This window comes from Schistocerca piceifrons, chromosome 1, assembly GCF_021461385.2.
Source record: "Schistocerca piceifrons isolate TAMUIC-IGC-003096 chromosome 1, iqSchPice1.1, whole genome shotgun sequence".
In the NCBI taxonomy this organism is placed as follows: Eukaryota; Metazoa; Arthropoda; class Insecta; order Orthoptera; family Acrididae; genus Schistocerca; species Schistocerca piceifrons.
The window spans coordinates 1069129152-1069145932 of NC_060138.1; the positions used below are offsets into that span (position 1 = coordinate 1069129152).

Consider the following 16781-nt stretch of genomic DNA (forward strand, 5'->3'; position numbering starts at 1 on the left):
TGAATGACCTCGTGAACTAATAGTTCAAAATAATTAAAAAGAGCGTTTAGAACAATTACGGAAGTTGTTTTCTATCTGCAATAGGGTCTGAAAATGTAATTTTGACAACATATGGAAGGTAGATTGAAGTCACTGCCAACTATAATTGTATGATAAATATTTCGATATCGGAAAAGAAGCTCTGTATTTGACCAAGATGTCGAAGAAAAAGGTCCCTTACGTACTGCTGGTTGTATCGAGTAAGATGTGGAGACGGCGGTTTGAAAGCGGACAGAAGAAGTACGAGGAAGGATGTCCCTTACCTTAGGGATCGCTACTCAAGCTACCTGGCGAAAGGGCAAGTGTGGAAAATGTCCGGCGTGGCAAATGTCCGGCATTCTACCGTACATAGTAACTCGTCAGCTGAATCCACTCGACGACTGTCTCCCATACCCCTCCCCCCACTTAAGCAGTTTACGTTCAGTATCTACTCCACAGATTTTAAACATTTGTTACTGAACAATCTCCTCCTTACAAGATCACTGACACCCGTGATAAAATCGTGCTCTCTCTTTATAAAATATTACAGAGGTACAAATAGCCTCCTTTCACTATCGCTACACTTTCCTTGTCAAATTAGAGTTGTAAAAATAAAAAAAATAATATTATAAAGGCATGCCATGTCCGACATCCTTGTAAATGTCATCCACAAATAAATTACATATTACTGCTACTACTTATAATAATAATGCAAAGCGAGAGGGGGAGAGGGGGAACAGAGAGAGGAGAGAGAGGGACTGAGGAGGGCGATCGCTAGGTGGCAGCTCGGCCACTGCCTTCGCCTCCGCTTCGGCCGTAATGAGGCGCTCAGCACGCGGAGCGGCGCAGCGCAGCGCGGAGCAACAGGTTGCAGGCCAAGCCCCGCCCCCTGTGACGTCGGCACGCGTGCCGCCGCGTCGCCCGCCGCCTCCTCCTCACGCCAGAGGGGCGCACCTGCCCCTGCTGCACTTGCGAGCGGTCGATATATCGCGCTGGAGTGACATCGTTGTCGCGTTCTCCGTATCTAATGCGGCTGCTACGTTGTGGTTCTCCACAAATCGCAAACCCACGCTTTCCTCGCCGAACACGGATACCTAGTAAGGGAGTATACGACAAACGAACGGTTGGATGAGAGGCTAGCACACAGGTGGTCAGGAAGAAGTGGAGCACTCGCATCGTAGCCATCTGCGGTCTTCTCTCTCCTCGAGGCGGACAAATGGTTCAAATGGCTCTGAGCACTATGGGACTTAACATCTATGGTCATCAGTCCCCTAGAACTTAGAACTACTTAAACCTAACTAACCTAAGGACATTACACAACACCCAGCCATCACGAGGCAGAGAAAATCCCTGACCCCGCCGGGGATCGAACCCGGGAACCCGGGCATGGGAAGCGAGAATGCGACCGCACGACCACGAGATGCGGGCTCGAGGCGGACACGAGTTCAGCAGTTCACGAAAGGTCGAAGGAAGCTTCTGCAATCCCACTACCTGAATTCTGCAACTTGTCTTTCGGTACAGCTCGTTTATGCATGAGGCCCGCAGCGGGAATGATTGGTTCAAATGGCTCTGAGCACTATGGGACTCAACTGCTGAGGTCATTAGTCCCCTAGAACTTAGAACTAGTTAAACCTAACTAACCTAAGGACATCACAAACATCCATGCCCGAGGCAGGATTCGAACCTGCGACCGTAACGGTCTTGCGGTTCCAGACTGCAGCGCCTTTAACCGCACGGCCACTTCGGCCGGCAGCGGGAATGATTAATATTTAGGGATATCATAGGTATGGTCATTTGAAACAAAAACTTCATATGTACATTGTTATTTACTTTCTGTATTATTCAATGTATTGGCAGGTTTACAAATGTGCAACTGTTAGGAAACATTACAATGTGAGTTTTACAAACTACCATTTGATAAATACGTATTTTTAACACATTCAGCTCTAAGCTTTATCGCATATGTCACATTACAAATACTGTACAGTTGTGAATAAATATTCGAATGCCCCACCGTCAACATCAATCCATAGGTGTGTTGCTTGTCTGAGTGGCTCCGCACGTTCGCTAATGCGCGCAGGAGCGTTTGTCATGCGACCAAGCAGTTCCTTTCGCGTATTCGTTTTTCGTTTGTAGTCATCCAACTTCATAAACAAAAATCTAGCGAAGAACTCGAAAGGAACGAGGTACGTTGGGCTAGAATAAAACGGCAAAGAGATTGGATGCAAAACACACACACGCGCGCGCCGCTAGCCAAATAACTAATGTACATTGATTTTGTTCTATCTCGGAAACGGTCAGGTTCAAATGGCTCTGAGTACTATGGGACTTAACATCTGAGGTCATCAGTCCCCTAGAACTTAGAACTACTTAAACCTAACTAACCTAAGGACATCACACACATCCATGCCCGAGGCAGGATTCGAACCTGCGACCGTAGCGGTCGCGCGGTTCCAGACTGAAGCGCCTAGAACCGCTCGGCCACCCCGGCCGCCGGAAACGGTCAGGAATTGTGCGTATGTCCATATGAAGTGTTCCCCTTCAAATGAGCGTTCCTGTCATATCCCTAAATAGTGTCCATTCCTGCTTGGGCACCTTGTCTGTTTGAGTGGACGAGTCCCCTACCATGTAAGGTTCGGTTCTGGGCAGGTCACAGTTCGTTACTGTCTCCGCCCTTCCTCCATCCTGCCCAAAATATCGCTCGCCGTCACTCACAGTTTTAACGTGCCACAGATGTGTACCATTATAACAACATCATTAAAGTTTATAAAATATTTTGATATAATTACAATAATAGGTTGTTTATATGTATCATATTTTTAGCAATAATAAAAATTTGTTTACATCGGTGATTAGTGCGTTGCTTTAGTGTACCGTACGAGACATTGTAATTGAGAAAAGCACAGCGTCTGAAAAGCATTTATCCGAAAACTGGACAAGCAGACCCTACTTATGTCATGCAATTAACTTAAGACGTATTACAATAACAAACTCTCACAACTTTCATAACGTCATAATTTACACAATATATACTCGAAGTGTGCACTCACAATTACCAGTATTTCATTAATCACTACGACTGAGATCAGTAGTGTGCAGCAAACTAGGAACATGTTCGAATAGTCAGCCTTTCTGTTACTTATTTATACTAGTAGTGTAGTCCTGTCTTTCTTAGTTTCCTGCTGGCTGTCATTCCTACCAGTGGCTCACGAACCGTGTTGTGTTTGTTGCTGACAGCAAGTACGGTCTGCCGGCCGGTGTGACCGAGCGGTTCTAGGCGCTACAGTTTGGAACCGCGCGACCGCTACGGTCGCAGGTTCGAATCCTGCCTCGGGCATGGATGTGTATGATGCCCTTAGGTTAGTTAGGTTTAGGTAGTTCTAAGTTCTAGGGACTGATGACCTCAGATGTTAAGTCCCCTAGTGCTCAGAGCCATTTGAGCAGGTACGGTCTGTCTGTGCACGTGCGCCATTGTGTGGCTGAAATGCTACCGGTCACGCCACAAACCAGTGCACGTGGGCAGGCGCTCGCTTTACTGTATCAAGAGTGTCTTGTGTTCTGTGCTGCTTGTAATTTATAGAATTTCTTTCCGTCTTTGAGACACTTAGTTTTCACGCTACGTTAATTTTCGAACATTTGTTGCCAAACTTGGAAACTGACACACGTATAACGGAGGTGTGTTCCAGGAAGAGAGCTGTCATTCAGTTTCTTTTGGCGGAAAACCAGAGTATCGCAGATATTCATAGGCACCTGCAGCATGTCTACAGTGATCTGGCAATGAACAAAAGCATGGTGAGTCGTTGGACGTGGCGTGTGCGATCAAAGCAACGTCGCACACAGCAGTGCTACCCTAAAAACAGAAGGAACGACTACAGCGTGTTCGTCGCCATAAAAATACAAACGAACTTGTCCTTCTCTATGAAAACTGAAGGCCTCCCACACAAGTCTGTGCGTCCAATAGGAGCTCACAAAACTTCATTGGACTGTTCTTCCTCATCCGCCCTGCATCCCGGATCTCGCACCTTCCGATTTCCATCTGTCTGGCCCAATGAATGATGCGCCTCGTGGGAAGCAGTAGGTGGATGATGGGGTGGTTATTGATGTAGCAAGACGACCTGTAGGGTGGTACCATGCGAGCACACGGGCCCTGACAGTAGGGTGGCGTAAGGTCGTCGCACTGAACGGAGATGATATCTAGAAATAGAGTTTTGTAGCTATAAGAGTGGGGAATAATACGGTGTATTGTAATCCTGAATAAAACTCATCTTCTTTCGGAAAAATGTATGTCATTACTTATGAAACGGCCCCCTATTCCACCATACTTTGTCTGTGTATTCCAAACTGAGAACACATTGACGGTGGAAAGCTTTACTGAAACTAGTCTACAAAAAGCAAATAAAATGCCTTGAACAACACAAATCCGCAATTCCTACTTTGTTAATCTCCATAGGTGCAAGTTGGTGACAGCACAATGGACGTATGCGTTCTGCTGCCTCTAATAGGACAGAACGAGCTAGATTCACATCTGCAACACTTCTCCATGAGGTACTACGACGCTTACATGTCAGTCCAGTCCAGTCCAGTTCCGATGTCGTATCGAGTACGAGCACGTCAGCACAGTGAGTCTCCCGTAGCACAAAGCTCAGATCTAGTATACTTGCTGCCTTAACTCTGTGATTCTTAGAAATAACGTGGATGGTTGCTGTTTCAAACACTCAGTTTCTTCTAAGCATGTAAGTGCTTGGGGTATGTTCATTTCAGAAATGCTGTCTGCAAATGCACCATCAATGTGTGTACCCCATTAGTGCTAATAAATGGAAACCTATTAACAGGTTGCGAACCAGTGCATAAATCACGTTTTGCCCCATCTTATTCGATTTGATCTGTTTATTAACTTCATTGTAATTGATCTGTTTATTGATTTGAAGACCATGTTCATAACGTTATGTCATCTACTTACATATTCCAATTTAGACGTGTTTTTCACGCCAGAATATTAAATGTACTATTACCCTTGTGAAACCGTAAAACAACTATGAATAAGGAATACTGTTGGGACGGTGATAGCCACTCTTGTAAAGGAGCAACTCTTTAACACCAGTTGGTACACTCATTATAATTTTCGAAACCACTGCTATCTTTTCTTTCTTTGAAAGCGAAAACTTAACTATTTCATACCCGTTATTTTCACGTGTATTAAGTTAAGTACTTAGCAATAAGCTCCCCCAACGGTAAAAGTGTGCTGGTTGTGTGAAGTATGTCCTAACTTGACGAAAAATTATAATTAACTGCGATAAAAATGAATTTCTTCCTTTGCACTTGAAAGTAACTAAGGCAACGAGGAAAAAAAGAAAAAAAAAAAAAGAAACATTCCTGTACCAGTACCAAAATACAGTTCGTCTGCATGTGTATTCATATTTTAATTGGACATGTTCTTGTGTGGAAAAGTCTCCTAAAGTAACTAGCTTGTAGATTTTCTGTTATACTTTATATACGGCTAAGACTAATTTACCTCTACCACTTTTCAAATGTATCAGTCTTTTCTATGCTTCTTATTCTGAGTGGTACGCAGGTTGTTTTACCAGATGATCGACATGTTTTGAATATTTTCTGGCATTTGCGTGCTTCATGCTCAATTTGTAAATTATTGATACTGACTACCCACTCCTGGGAGAGAGCCCTCTTATATGTACGAAACATCGAATAGTACAGAACACACTTTCCTTAAATTAATAAGAACGTTACGGTATATGTAAATGGAAGGAGGAGAGGGGGAGAAGAGAAAGGAAATGGAAGGAATTACTGATGTCAGCTGCATCGGGACATACCGCGGAATCAGATACGACGAGTGAAAATGTGTTCAGGACCGGAATTCGAACTCAGGATCGCCTGCTTACTACGCAGTTGCGTTAACCGCAGTGTTCTGCGCGGACTATATCGGCACACCTCATGGCCGACCCACTTTCCCACCCCCATCCATCTATCCACAGTTCCTACCCATTCTCCATTGTATTCTATTGTATTGTGTATTGAACTGAGGACCTAGAAACGACGGAGACGCTTCGCCCCCGCCGTATCCCTCAGTGGTTCATAACCCCACAACAGGTTACAGCAGTCTACTCACCCCACCGCCGCCCCACACCGAACCCGGGGTTATTGAGAGGTTTGGACCCCAGTGGATCCCGCCCCCTCCCCCTCCCCCCCTCTCCACAGGAACGTCTCACACCAGACGAGTGTAGCCCCAACGTTTGCGTCGTAGAGTAATGATGGTGTGCGCGTATGTTGAGAAACTGCTTGCGCAGCAATCGCCGACGTAGTGTAACTGGGGGTGGGGGAATAATGGGAACCAGCCTACATTCGCCAAGGCAGATGGAAAACCGCCTTAAAAACCATCCACAAGCTGGCCGGCACACCGGACCTCGACACTAATGCGCCAGGTGGATTCGTGCCGAGGACCGGCACGCCTTCCCACACGGAAAGCAGTGCGTTAGACCGCACGGCTAACCGGGCGGGCTCATTTCCTCCATACTCGCTGCTCTGAGATTCCCGCAGGAGATCGGACATACCTGCGCATCCGTAATGAAGAAGTTGGGCCCATTGCCCATCCAGGCGAATCAATCATATGAACGTGTGGTGTGTATTCTTTTGGACATGTCCGAAAGAACAGACACCACGCATTCATATAATGAGAACGTTCCATAATCTTGTAGAAGAGCGAAAAAGTTGTAAGTAGAAGCAAAGGTTCAAACCACCGTTCAATCTACATCCCACATACTAACTCCGCATCGTACCAACAGCGATGCGGTTTCTAGAGATTCTCAATACCTGAAGCAGCATACGAGGTGCGACAATAAAGTAATGGGACTGATGTGAAAAAAAAAAAAAAATGTTGCTTATCGTTTTAGTCAAGTTTAGTGTTGTCTTCTTCAGAGTAGTTCCCTTCTGATCGCACATACTTTTTCCAGCGGGTCTGCCATGGATGGTAACATTTCTGGAACTCATCTTCTGTAATATTCTCCAAAACCCTCATCACAGCTTTTTGGAGATCTTGTGTTGCTTGAAAATGGTGTCCCTTGACCGCCGTTTTGACTCTTGGAAATAGAAAAAAGTCGCAAGGGGCGATATCTGGTGAAAAAGGTGGCTGTGGTAGTACTGAAATTTGTTTTGAGGCTAAAAATTGTTGTACTGACAGAGCGGTACGGGATGGCGCATTATCGTGATGCAGAATCCAATTATCAGCGATGTCGGCAAGGACACGAAGAACTCTTTTACGAAGTCTTTCTAAAATTTCTTTGTAGTAATATTGGTTAACTGTTTGACCAGGAGGCACCCACTCTTTATAAACAATTCCCTTTTAATCAAAGAAGCACACAAGCATGCATTTCACTTTTGAAGTTGATATGCGAACTTTGTTTGGTCTGGGTGATCCCTTTGAGCACCATTGCGAACTTTGGCGTTTTGTCTCTGGATCGCACTATAAAAACCAACTTTCATCACCAGTGATGACAAGGCTCAACAATTCTATATTGATTTCCGTTTGCACAAATCTTTCTCATGCCTAGATCTTCAGTTATTATTAGACCAACCGTTTCTCTATTGATGTTCAGTTCTTCTGCAATGATTTTCACGGGTAATCTTAGATTAGATCGCACAAGTTCACGAACCCTGGCCAAGTTGACATCTGTCCGTGAGATTGATGATCGTCCACTGCAGTGTTCATCTTCAACATTCGTTCTGCCTTCACTAAACATTTTATGCCAACGAAAAACTTGAGCTCTTGACGTAACCTCCTCTCCAAAAGCCTTCTGCAGCTTACCGTAAGTTGTCGTCGCGTTTTCACCCAATTTAACTAAAACAAATGGCATATCGTTGCGCAATATTATGCGGTTCCATTTCCGTGACGAGAGACACAAACACGTGTTAACTTATTACAGCACAACTCACGACTGAGCAGTTGCATCGATGTGCTGCTTGGACTAGAAGCAGCTTATAGACCCAGGTCAAAGATATTGTGCCTACGCTAGCCTGCAGGGTTGCCACATCTTGCAAAGAAAATCAGTCTCATTACTTTATTGTCGCACCTCGTATATTCAAAGGATATGGGTCGTAATTTAAAACTTATCCAATACGAGATTCGATTAAGTGACGAAATACAATATGGCTTCTTCCACTTTTCAGAACTCGATACGATCTCAGAAGTCGATAGACATCCACGGGGTCCGCAGCTCGTGGTCGTGCGGTAGCGTTCTCGCTACCCGCGCCCGGGTTCGATTCCCGGCAGGGTCAGGGATTTTCTCTGCCTCGTGATGACTGGGTGTTGTGTGATGTCCTTAGGTTAGTTAGGTTTAAGTAGTTGTTAAGTTCTAGGGGACTAATGACCATAGATGTTAAGTCCCATAGTGCTCAGAGCCATTTGAACCATTTGAACATCCACGGGGGGTGAAACTGGACATGTTCACGTCTAGGTGTCGGCACAGAGAAGAGGTGAATTTAGCTTCTCCTTTACTGGGATCTTCCCCTCCCCCCATGGCGAAGGCGACATGGTAGTCGAGAGGGGGAGATGTTGGAGGGAGAGAGATTAGGAGGGAGTGGGGGTAGACAGAGGAACCGTGCACAGGGACAGGCCGGGACAGTGCGGCGCCGAGGTCCGCGTGATTAGCGCCCCGTGAGTGTGTGGCGTGCCACCGGATCTGTCCCCTGGGGGGACTGCTGGCGGCGACCGGCTCAGGAATTTTCTACGGCGGGCCGGCCGGCGTAATTGGATAATGAGCGGGATTGGGAAGCGATTAGGCGGCGGCTGCGCAGGCAGGGTGAGTGACGCACGCGTCACCGGCCGGTCGCCAAGGAGAGGACGCGCCGCACGCAACCGCCCTGCCCTCCTGTTTACGACACCGCGGCCCGCGGCCGAGAACAATGCCGGCGCCTCCTGGGCGGCGCAGGCGGAGGGGAAACTTGCAACGGATGCAGAGGAGACCTCCCTCTATTCGCTAGCTACAATGTTGTCACCAGGCGCAAGTTACTGTTTTCGTTACCAACTAGTACGACGGTGCAGCTCTGCACAGCGACTGTAACATTAGTTCGTAACTACATCTTATATTCCATAATACTTGGTGATTACTAATACTTTCACAAACACGTCCGAATAAAAAGTAGATATATTCACAGCTCAGGAAACGGAATGGATTCTATTCTAATGATACACAGATACTTTTAAAAAATTCTCTGTGGAAAGAAAAAAGAAGTTGAACGTAATTCTGCATTTCTGACTATAAAAATGCGAAAAACAAACAAAAAAAAGAAAATAAGTGAAATAGAAAAGAAAAATTTCAGGTAAAAATCTACTTTGTAGACATGAACTACATTCAATGCCGGAAGTGTAATGTAAATTTCATTATATGCTTCTATGATCGACAAATACTCCACTAATTTCCTGAAAACTTACGGCAACTGGCCTTCTTCTAAAGGACATAAAATAGACTGATACGAAGTCTCCTGTCAAAGTAGTACCGGCAAAATTGACGAAATACATTTCTAACTACGCCTTACATTCGTTTATGCTTGAAGTAGACTAATTCTCGTCTAAATCTCGTCAGTCTCGCCGGTTAAAGTCGTGAATGCATAAGTTCAAATGGTTCAAATGGCTCTAAGCACTATGGGACTTTACATCTGAGGTCATCAGTCCCCTAGAACTTAGAACTACTTAAACCTAACTAACCTAAGGACATCACACACATCCATGCCCGAGGCAGGATTCGAACCTGCGACCGTAGCAGTCGCGCGGTTCCGGACTGCAGCGCCTAGAACCGCATGGCCACCGCGCCCGGCAATGCATAAATGTAACAATGACCGTTGCGTCTTATTTTGTGTCCATTGTAGTGGTTCATTTTGCTAAAAAGCATAGGAACACGTCTAAAGTTATTTACTAGACCGATGAAAGATAAGCGCGTGAGAAACGTGACTTTAATTAGCTGCAGAGTAAAGTGCATCTATTGTGCACGGGCCGGCCGGAGTGGCCGGGCGGTTCTAGGAGCTACACTCTGGAACCGCGCAGCCGCTACGATCGCAGGTTCGAATCCTGCCTCGGGCATGGATGTGTGTGATGTCCTTAGGTTAGTTAGGTTTAAGTAGTTCTAAGTTCCAGGGGACTGATGACCTCAGCAGTTAAGTCCCATAGCGCTCAGAGCCTTTTTTTACTGTGAAAGGGTTTGTTGGAATTTATGTGCGGTTACCAGAAACACAAATTCTGTCCCAGCACAGAAAGCGACGGCAGATGTGTAATTTGGACTGACCAGTGAGGCGGCACTTGCGCTTTGCAGTCGTGCTTTTGGGATGCTGAGGGCCCCTAAGAAGGCAGGTACATGATGACAATGGTAAAGCACTAAAGGAAAATGAATGCTGTTAGATAGAGTCTGAGCCTTGCTATCTCGAGTTAAGTACGAACTTATGGTTTTGGTGACGCACTGAAGTATGACTATATTATCTGAAAAGCTTTGTTAATTATTAGTTGATGTGAGTTGATAACTTATTTGAATAAAGAAGAATTATGGAAACGGTGTTTGTGATTTCGCAGTTCGTTGTTTAAATGTAGAAACTTATAGCCCTCGCCCATCGCAGTTGGGGACGAAGTCAGCGGAACCGCATAGAAGGACCACAACATAAAGAGAATACGGCGTCGGGGAAATTCAGTAAAGAAGGTAACTGTTATTACGTGGGAACGAGTAAAGTCTTGGCATCTCGTAACATATCGATCACTTAAAGTCAACCCATAACAAGAAGAAACAACTCATCATGTAGTATTTTTCCACGCAGCAACAGGGTACGCACTGAACGAAAAGACTTCCCGTAATGCAGAGAATACTGCACGAAAAATGTAAATATTGTATTCAGTAATTTACGTCAGTATTATCCACTTTCATCTTGTCTTTCGCCGCGCGGGATTAGCCGAGCGGTCTCAGGCGCTGCAGTCATGGACTGTGCGGCTGGTCCCGGCGGAGGTTCGAGTCCTCCTACGGACATGGGTGTGTGTGTGTCTGTCCTTAGGATAATTTAGGTTAAGTAGTGTGTGAGCTTAGTGACTGTTGACCATAGCAGTTAAGTCCCATAAGATTTCACACACATCTGAACATTTTCTTATCTTTCGTACCTAATACTTAGAACATATTAATCTCAAATTATTTGCCGTTTTGCCGACGGGGAATTGTTTGCCATAGATTCCCCCTTATTGAGGCTGGAGAAACATCGCAGACGAAAGAATCAATAAACGTACTCGATTTGGAATATTACACTTATCCTTGCAGAACTCGTACGTCACTGATGGCAAGGATTTTTTATGACAGTAGCTAGGATGATTGCTGGTACTAGTAGATGGGAACAATGGCAGGACGGTGTCCACAATGAGGAAATCAAAGAAAAACTGGGAATGAACTCTATAGATGTAGCGGTCAGGGCGAACAGGCTTAGGTGGTGGGGTCATGTTACACGCATGGAAGAAGCAAGGTTACCCAAGAGACTCATGGGTTCAGCAGTAGAGGGTAGGAGGAGTCGTGGTAGACCAAGGAGAAGGTACCTGGATTCGGTTAAGAATTATCTTGAAGTAATACGCTTAACATCAGAAGAGGCACCAATGTTAGCATTGAATAGTGGATCATGGAGGAATTTTATAAGGGGGACTCCAGACTGAATGCTGAAAGGCATAATCAGTCTTAAATAATGATGATGATGTTGATGATGATGATGTACTTTCGTTCACTTATACTCATCTTCAGATCGGTCTTGGCAAGACGAAGCGAGTTTGCTTGAATGTTAAGTGGGAACGGTTCAGTTGGCCAGTTACATTATTTTATTGTACTATTGACTGAACGCCAGTTAATGCATAGTTTTACTACTGCTGTTCACCCACTCCTGCCCGCCACACTAAAGTGTGCACGGAGAGATCGACCCCTGGCGCTGAGACCTCTTTCCCCTGCGCTGCAACTGCATTCGCAGCGTGCCGCCGTTGGTCCCACTGTACTGATCCGCTATAGCTTTTTCTCTTTCAATTCCGTTAAGTTTTATATCTTCTGAGGGCAAGGGCCTTGCCGCAGTGGATACACCGGTTCCCGTCAGATCACCGAAGTTAACCGCTGTCGGGTGTGGCCGGTACTTGGATGGGTAACCGTCCGGGTTGCCATGCGCTGTTGCCATTTTTCGGAGTGCACTCAGCCTCGTGATGCTAATTGAGGAGCTACTCGGCAGAATAGTAGCGGCTCAGGTCAAAGAAAACCATCATAATGACCGGGAGAGCGATGTGCTGGCCACACGCCCGTCCTATCCGCATACTCATATGAGGATGACACGGCGGTCGGATGGTTCCAATGGGCCACTTGTGGCCTGAAGACAGAGTACTTATACCTTCTGATGTTGCCATTTTGGCTAAAATGTTATCTTTTTATACTTTTTTACTACCACAGGACCTTGCCAAACACTGAGATTTAATTTCCGTTTCATGTCGCATATGAAGTTTTAAGAAAATATTAGTGATAATATTTACGTATCTTATTGCACTGTTCCCATTTGTATTCACCCAATTTTTTTCTGTCTTTCCCAGACCTATCTGACAGTGGTCATAACTGACCGAAACTAGTAAGCGAATAGAAAAATTGCGATTAAAGACCGGTAACAAATTCTACAAATTAGGGCATTGGTTAGCTGTGATCTTTTCTGTCATCACGTTCTATTTCATTACATTTATTCACAGACTTCCGGGCCACGCAACTTTGCGTTACTCTATGAAAAGTTAAACTGTAACGCAAACAAAACAGGTAACAAAACTGCGTGAGAAGAGTGTGATGACTATAACCAGAAGGCCTTGGAGACCACTCTTCTGGTTCCAGAATGAGATTTTCACTCTGCAGCGGAGTGTGCGCTGATACGAAACTTCCTGGCAGATTAAAACTGTGTGCTGGACCGAGACTCGAACTCGGGACCTTTGCCTTTCGCGGGCAAGTGCTCTGCATGGTTCCTAGGAGAGCTTTTGTAAAGTTTGGAAGGTAGGAGACGAGGTAATGGCAGAAGTAAAGCTGTGAGGACGGGGCGTGAGTCGTGCTTGGGTAGCTCAGTTGGTAGAGCACTTGCCCGCGAAAGGCAGAGGTCCCGAGTTCGAGTCTCGGTCCGGCACTAGTTTTAATCTGCCAGGAAGTTTCATTCTTTTGGTGAGCCGGCCAGAGTGGCCGTGCGGTTCTAGGCGCTACAGTCTGGAACCGCGTGACCGGTACGGTCGCAGGTTCGAATCCTGCCTCGGGCATGGTGTCCTTAGGTTAGTTAGGTTTAAGTAGTTCTAAGTTCTAGGGGACTGATGTCCTCAGAAGTTAAGTCCCATAGTGCTCAGAGCCATTTGAACCATTTCCTCTGGTGATTTTGGTGACAAAATACATACCCACGCTGGTGATATAAACCCTAGCGGAGGTGCCGGCCTTTTAAACGTTCTCCGCGATAAGCGCGGCGTGTCAACACGACCTCCGCCACCGTCCCCGGTCCCGCGTGGAAGCCGGCCGGCTTGGCGGCACCCACCTCCCGCCTCGGCAGCCAGCGCTGGCGGGTCCCACCTGGCGACCAGATAAGATTACGCCAGCGGCTACTGTGTACTCCTCGGCGGCGCGCCTCTCCACCCTTATCGCCGGCCGGCTGAGTGCCTCGAGACATCGGCGAACGCAATTAATCTGCCCAGTTTAAAATCCCGCCTGACTGTTGTCGGTAACTAAACACTGCTGGTTTTCATGCCCACTGTCAGACAGGGTCGTCGTCGGTTAATGAGATCCCCCGTACGCCACTGTCGTTGTTATTGTTCGAATAGTCGAATAGCAGCTTCTGTATTGGACATTGAAAATGGCTGGGTACCTCTAAGCGATGTTGAGAGACAGGTTCGTCACGAGGAAAAGCAATACATACGGGCTCCGACTGTTATGTAACTATTAACATGGGATCACTTTCGTGTTTCGTCTTTTGCATCTAACCCCCTCTACCGCTGATAATTAAGCTAGGCAAATCATTTACATAACAGTACTACACAGTACATACTAAATTCCTGACAAGTGGTTGCTACGCATTTACACTTCATGTCAGCTCCCACACCTGACAATGATACACTTTACCCGAAAAACTGATCAGAATTCTCCATTTGAGTATGAAAAAAGGATATAGCAAATGAAGGTAACTGAAACAGATGGTTTACGAATGAACACCGAATAGACGGGTGTGCAAAACTTAATAACGAGCCGTCCGTTGTGGCCGAGCGGTTCTAGGCGCTACAGTCTGGAGCCGAGCGACCGCTACGGTCGCAGGTTCGAATCCTGCCTCGGGCATGGATGTGTGTTATGTCCGTAGGTTAGTTAGGTTTAAGTAGTTCTAAGTTCTATGGGACTGATGACCTCAGAAGTTAAGTTCCATAGTGCTCAGAGCCTTTTTTTGTCTTGGAGATGTGGTCTGTTCGTTCATTTAGTTGCCCCATTTGTGTGAGTCCCTGAGTAGGAGTTATAGTATTTCTATTGTGATTTCTGTTATGTTTCGCCGTGAGTATAAGTACCGTTCATATTACAGCATGAAGTGTTCAAGGGATCTATGTGCACCGCACTGGCAATTGCCACCCGCGAAAACCGAGAAGCGCTGGATATGGCCATGCCCAGTCAGGAAATGAACCATGCCACAGCCGGCATTGGCATGATTCATCCGTAACAGTTTCTTCGTGTTCGGGAAAAGGTTCTACAGCCTTTATCACTTTGTCGCACTTCCGTTGCCAGACATCCAACCGTAAGTGGTGAGTTGATGTTTATCTTCCATGTCTTACCCTGTTGTCTCCCTGACATTACTAACACGTCTTTCCCTCTTAAGCCAGTAGTGTGTGGCCCAACATAGGATCGCTTTGGCGATCGAGAAGACACCGATCACCACACACAGTGCCTCTGTTGAGGAAGTGCAGAATGATCCCAGCAGCCTCAGGGTACAATCCTTTGTCCACTCCTCATTGCTATCCTGTTAGTCACTAGAATAAGCTTATGTGTCCATACGCTTGCTCCGAAGCACCCCAGCGCAGTGGTATACTCTGATGTGTGTGATTGGTATTCTTTACTGTGTAGTGTTCATGTGTGCAAGTTTGTAGTGTATTTTGTCTGCTTTAGTATTACTTATGCGTATATGTTGGGTAAAATTGTGTTTCTCGTCAGTCTGTACTCCCAGGTCTCGTGTATCTTGAAGTAATACGCTTAACATCAGAAGAGGCACCAATGTTAGCACTGAATAGTGGATCATGGAGGAATTTTATAAGGGGGACTCCAGACTGAATGCTGAAAGGCATAATCAGTCTTAAATAATGATGATGATGTTGATGATGATGATGTACTTTCGTTCACTTATACTCATCTTCAGATGTCCTGCATTTTGGACGATCGGTGAAACTGTAATTTGCCTTTCAGTAACATGTATGCTGTCTTGTGTACTGCGATTATTCGTTTGTGTTGCACCATTGTTATATACCCAGAATGAGATTTTCACTCTGCAGCGGAGTGTGCGCTGATATGAAACTTCCTGGCAGATTAAAACTGTGTGCCGGACCGAGACTCGACCTCGGGACCTTTGCCTTTCGCGGGAAAGTGCTCTACAAACTAAGCTACCCAAGCACGCCCCGTCCTCACAGGTTTACTTCTGCCAGTACCTTGACTCCTACGTTCCAAACTTTACAGAAGCACTCCTGTTAACCTAGCAGAACTAGCACTCCTGAAAGAAGGGATATTGCACAGACATGGCTTAGCCCCAGCCTGGGGGATGTTTCCAGAATGAGATTTTCACTCTGCAGCGGAGTGTTCGCTGATATGAAACTTCCTGGCAGATTAAAACTGTGTGCCGGACCGAGACTCGAACTCGGGACCTTTGCCTTTCGCGGGCAATTGCTCTACCAACTGAGCTACCCAAGCACGACTCATGCCCCGTCCTCACAGCTTTACTTCTGCCAGTACCTCGTCTCCTACCTTCCAGACTTTACAGAAGCTGTCCTGCGAACCTTGCAGAACTAGCACTCCTGAAAGAAGGGATATTGCGGAGACGGTTAGAGCACTTGCCCGCGAAAGGCAAAGGTCCCGGGTTCGAGTCTCTGTCCGGCACACAGTTTTAATCTGCCAGGAAGTTTCAATGTTATATACTGTTTACGACATCACTGGCTCCGACCTCTAGTTGTCTAGGAAACCACTACTAACAGGTGTGTGAGTCCTCTTCTATGAGATGCAAGAGAGGATCAACTGCGACGTCCCAAAAGACAGGTCCGCAACCGCGCATCCCTTTGTGATCTTTTTTTTAGTACTTCCCCAATTCTCGCTTGCCACTCTGGGAGTCGCAATGACTCAACTGTCAGTTGCTCACAAAAGTAGCTGCGAAGTAATCTGCGCGCTATCGTGCTATTTCTTGTAGTGGTAATACGCGGCAGGTGCGCTGAAATGCGAACCGCCAGCGAGCGGGTGGCAATTTGCATCGGCGGCGTCAAGAAGGAGGGGGCCGGCCTAATGACGCCGTAATGAGCACGCCTGCGCCCGGGCATCCTGCCACGCGTGGCCGGCCCGGCTCCCCGTGACGTGACGTGACGCGGGGCGGCGCGGCGCGGTGCGCGGGTCGTTAGCCACGCCGCGACGGCTTCCGGCGCCCGCTGGGTGAGCCCTGGACACGGCCGAGGCGCGCCCGCAGAACTGCGCTCACCGCCCACTCCGAGGGCCATCACTGGGGGCTGGCACGACGGGGCGTAG

General features: G+C 46.6%; 1 non-coding gene and 1 pseudogene across 1 annotated transcript; one reads left to right on the top strand and one right to left on the bottom strand.

The window, feature by feature from the left end:
- The first annotated feature begins 12082 nt into the window (after positions 1 to 12082).
- LOC124722002 lies at positions 12083 to 12200 on the top strand (annotated as a pseudogene).
- Positions 12201 to 15888: 3688 nt separating this feature from the next.
- Trnas-cga lies at positions 15889 to 15963 on the bottom strand. Its single transcript has one exon. It is a non-coding gene; the product is annotated as a tRNA-Ser (tRNA).
- Positions 15964 to 16781: the final 818 nt, after the last annotated feature.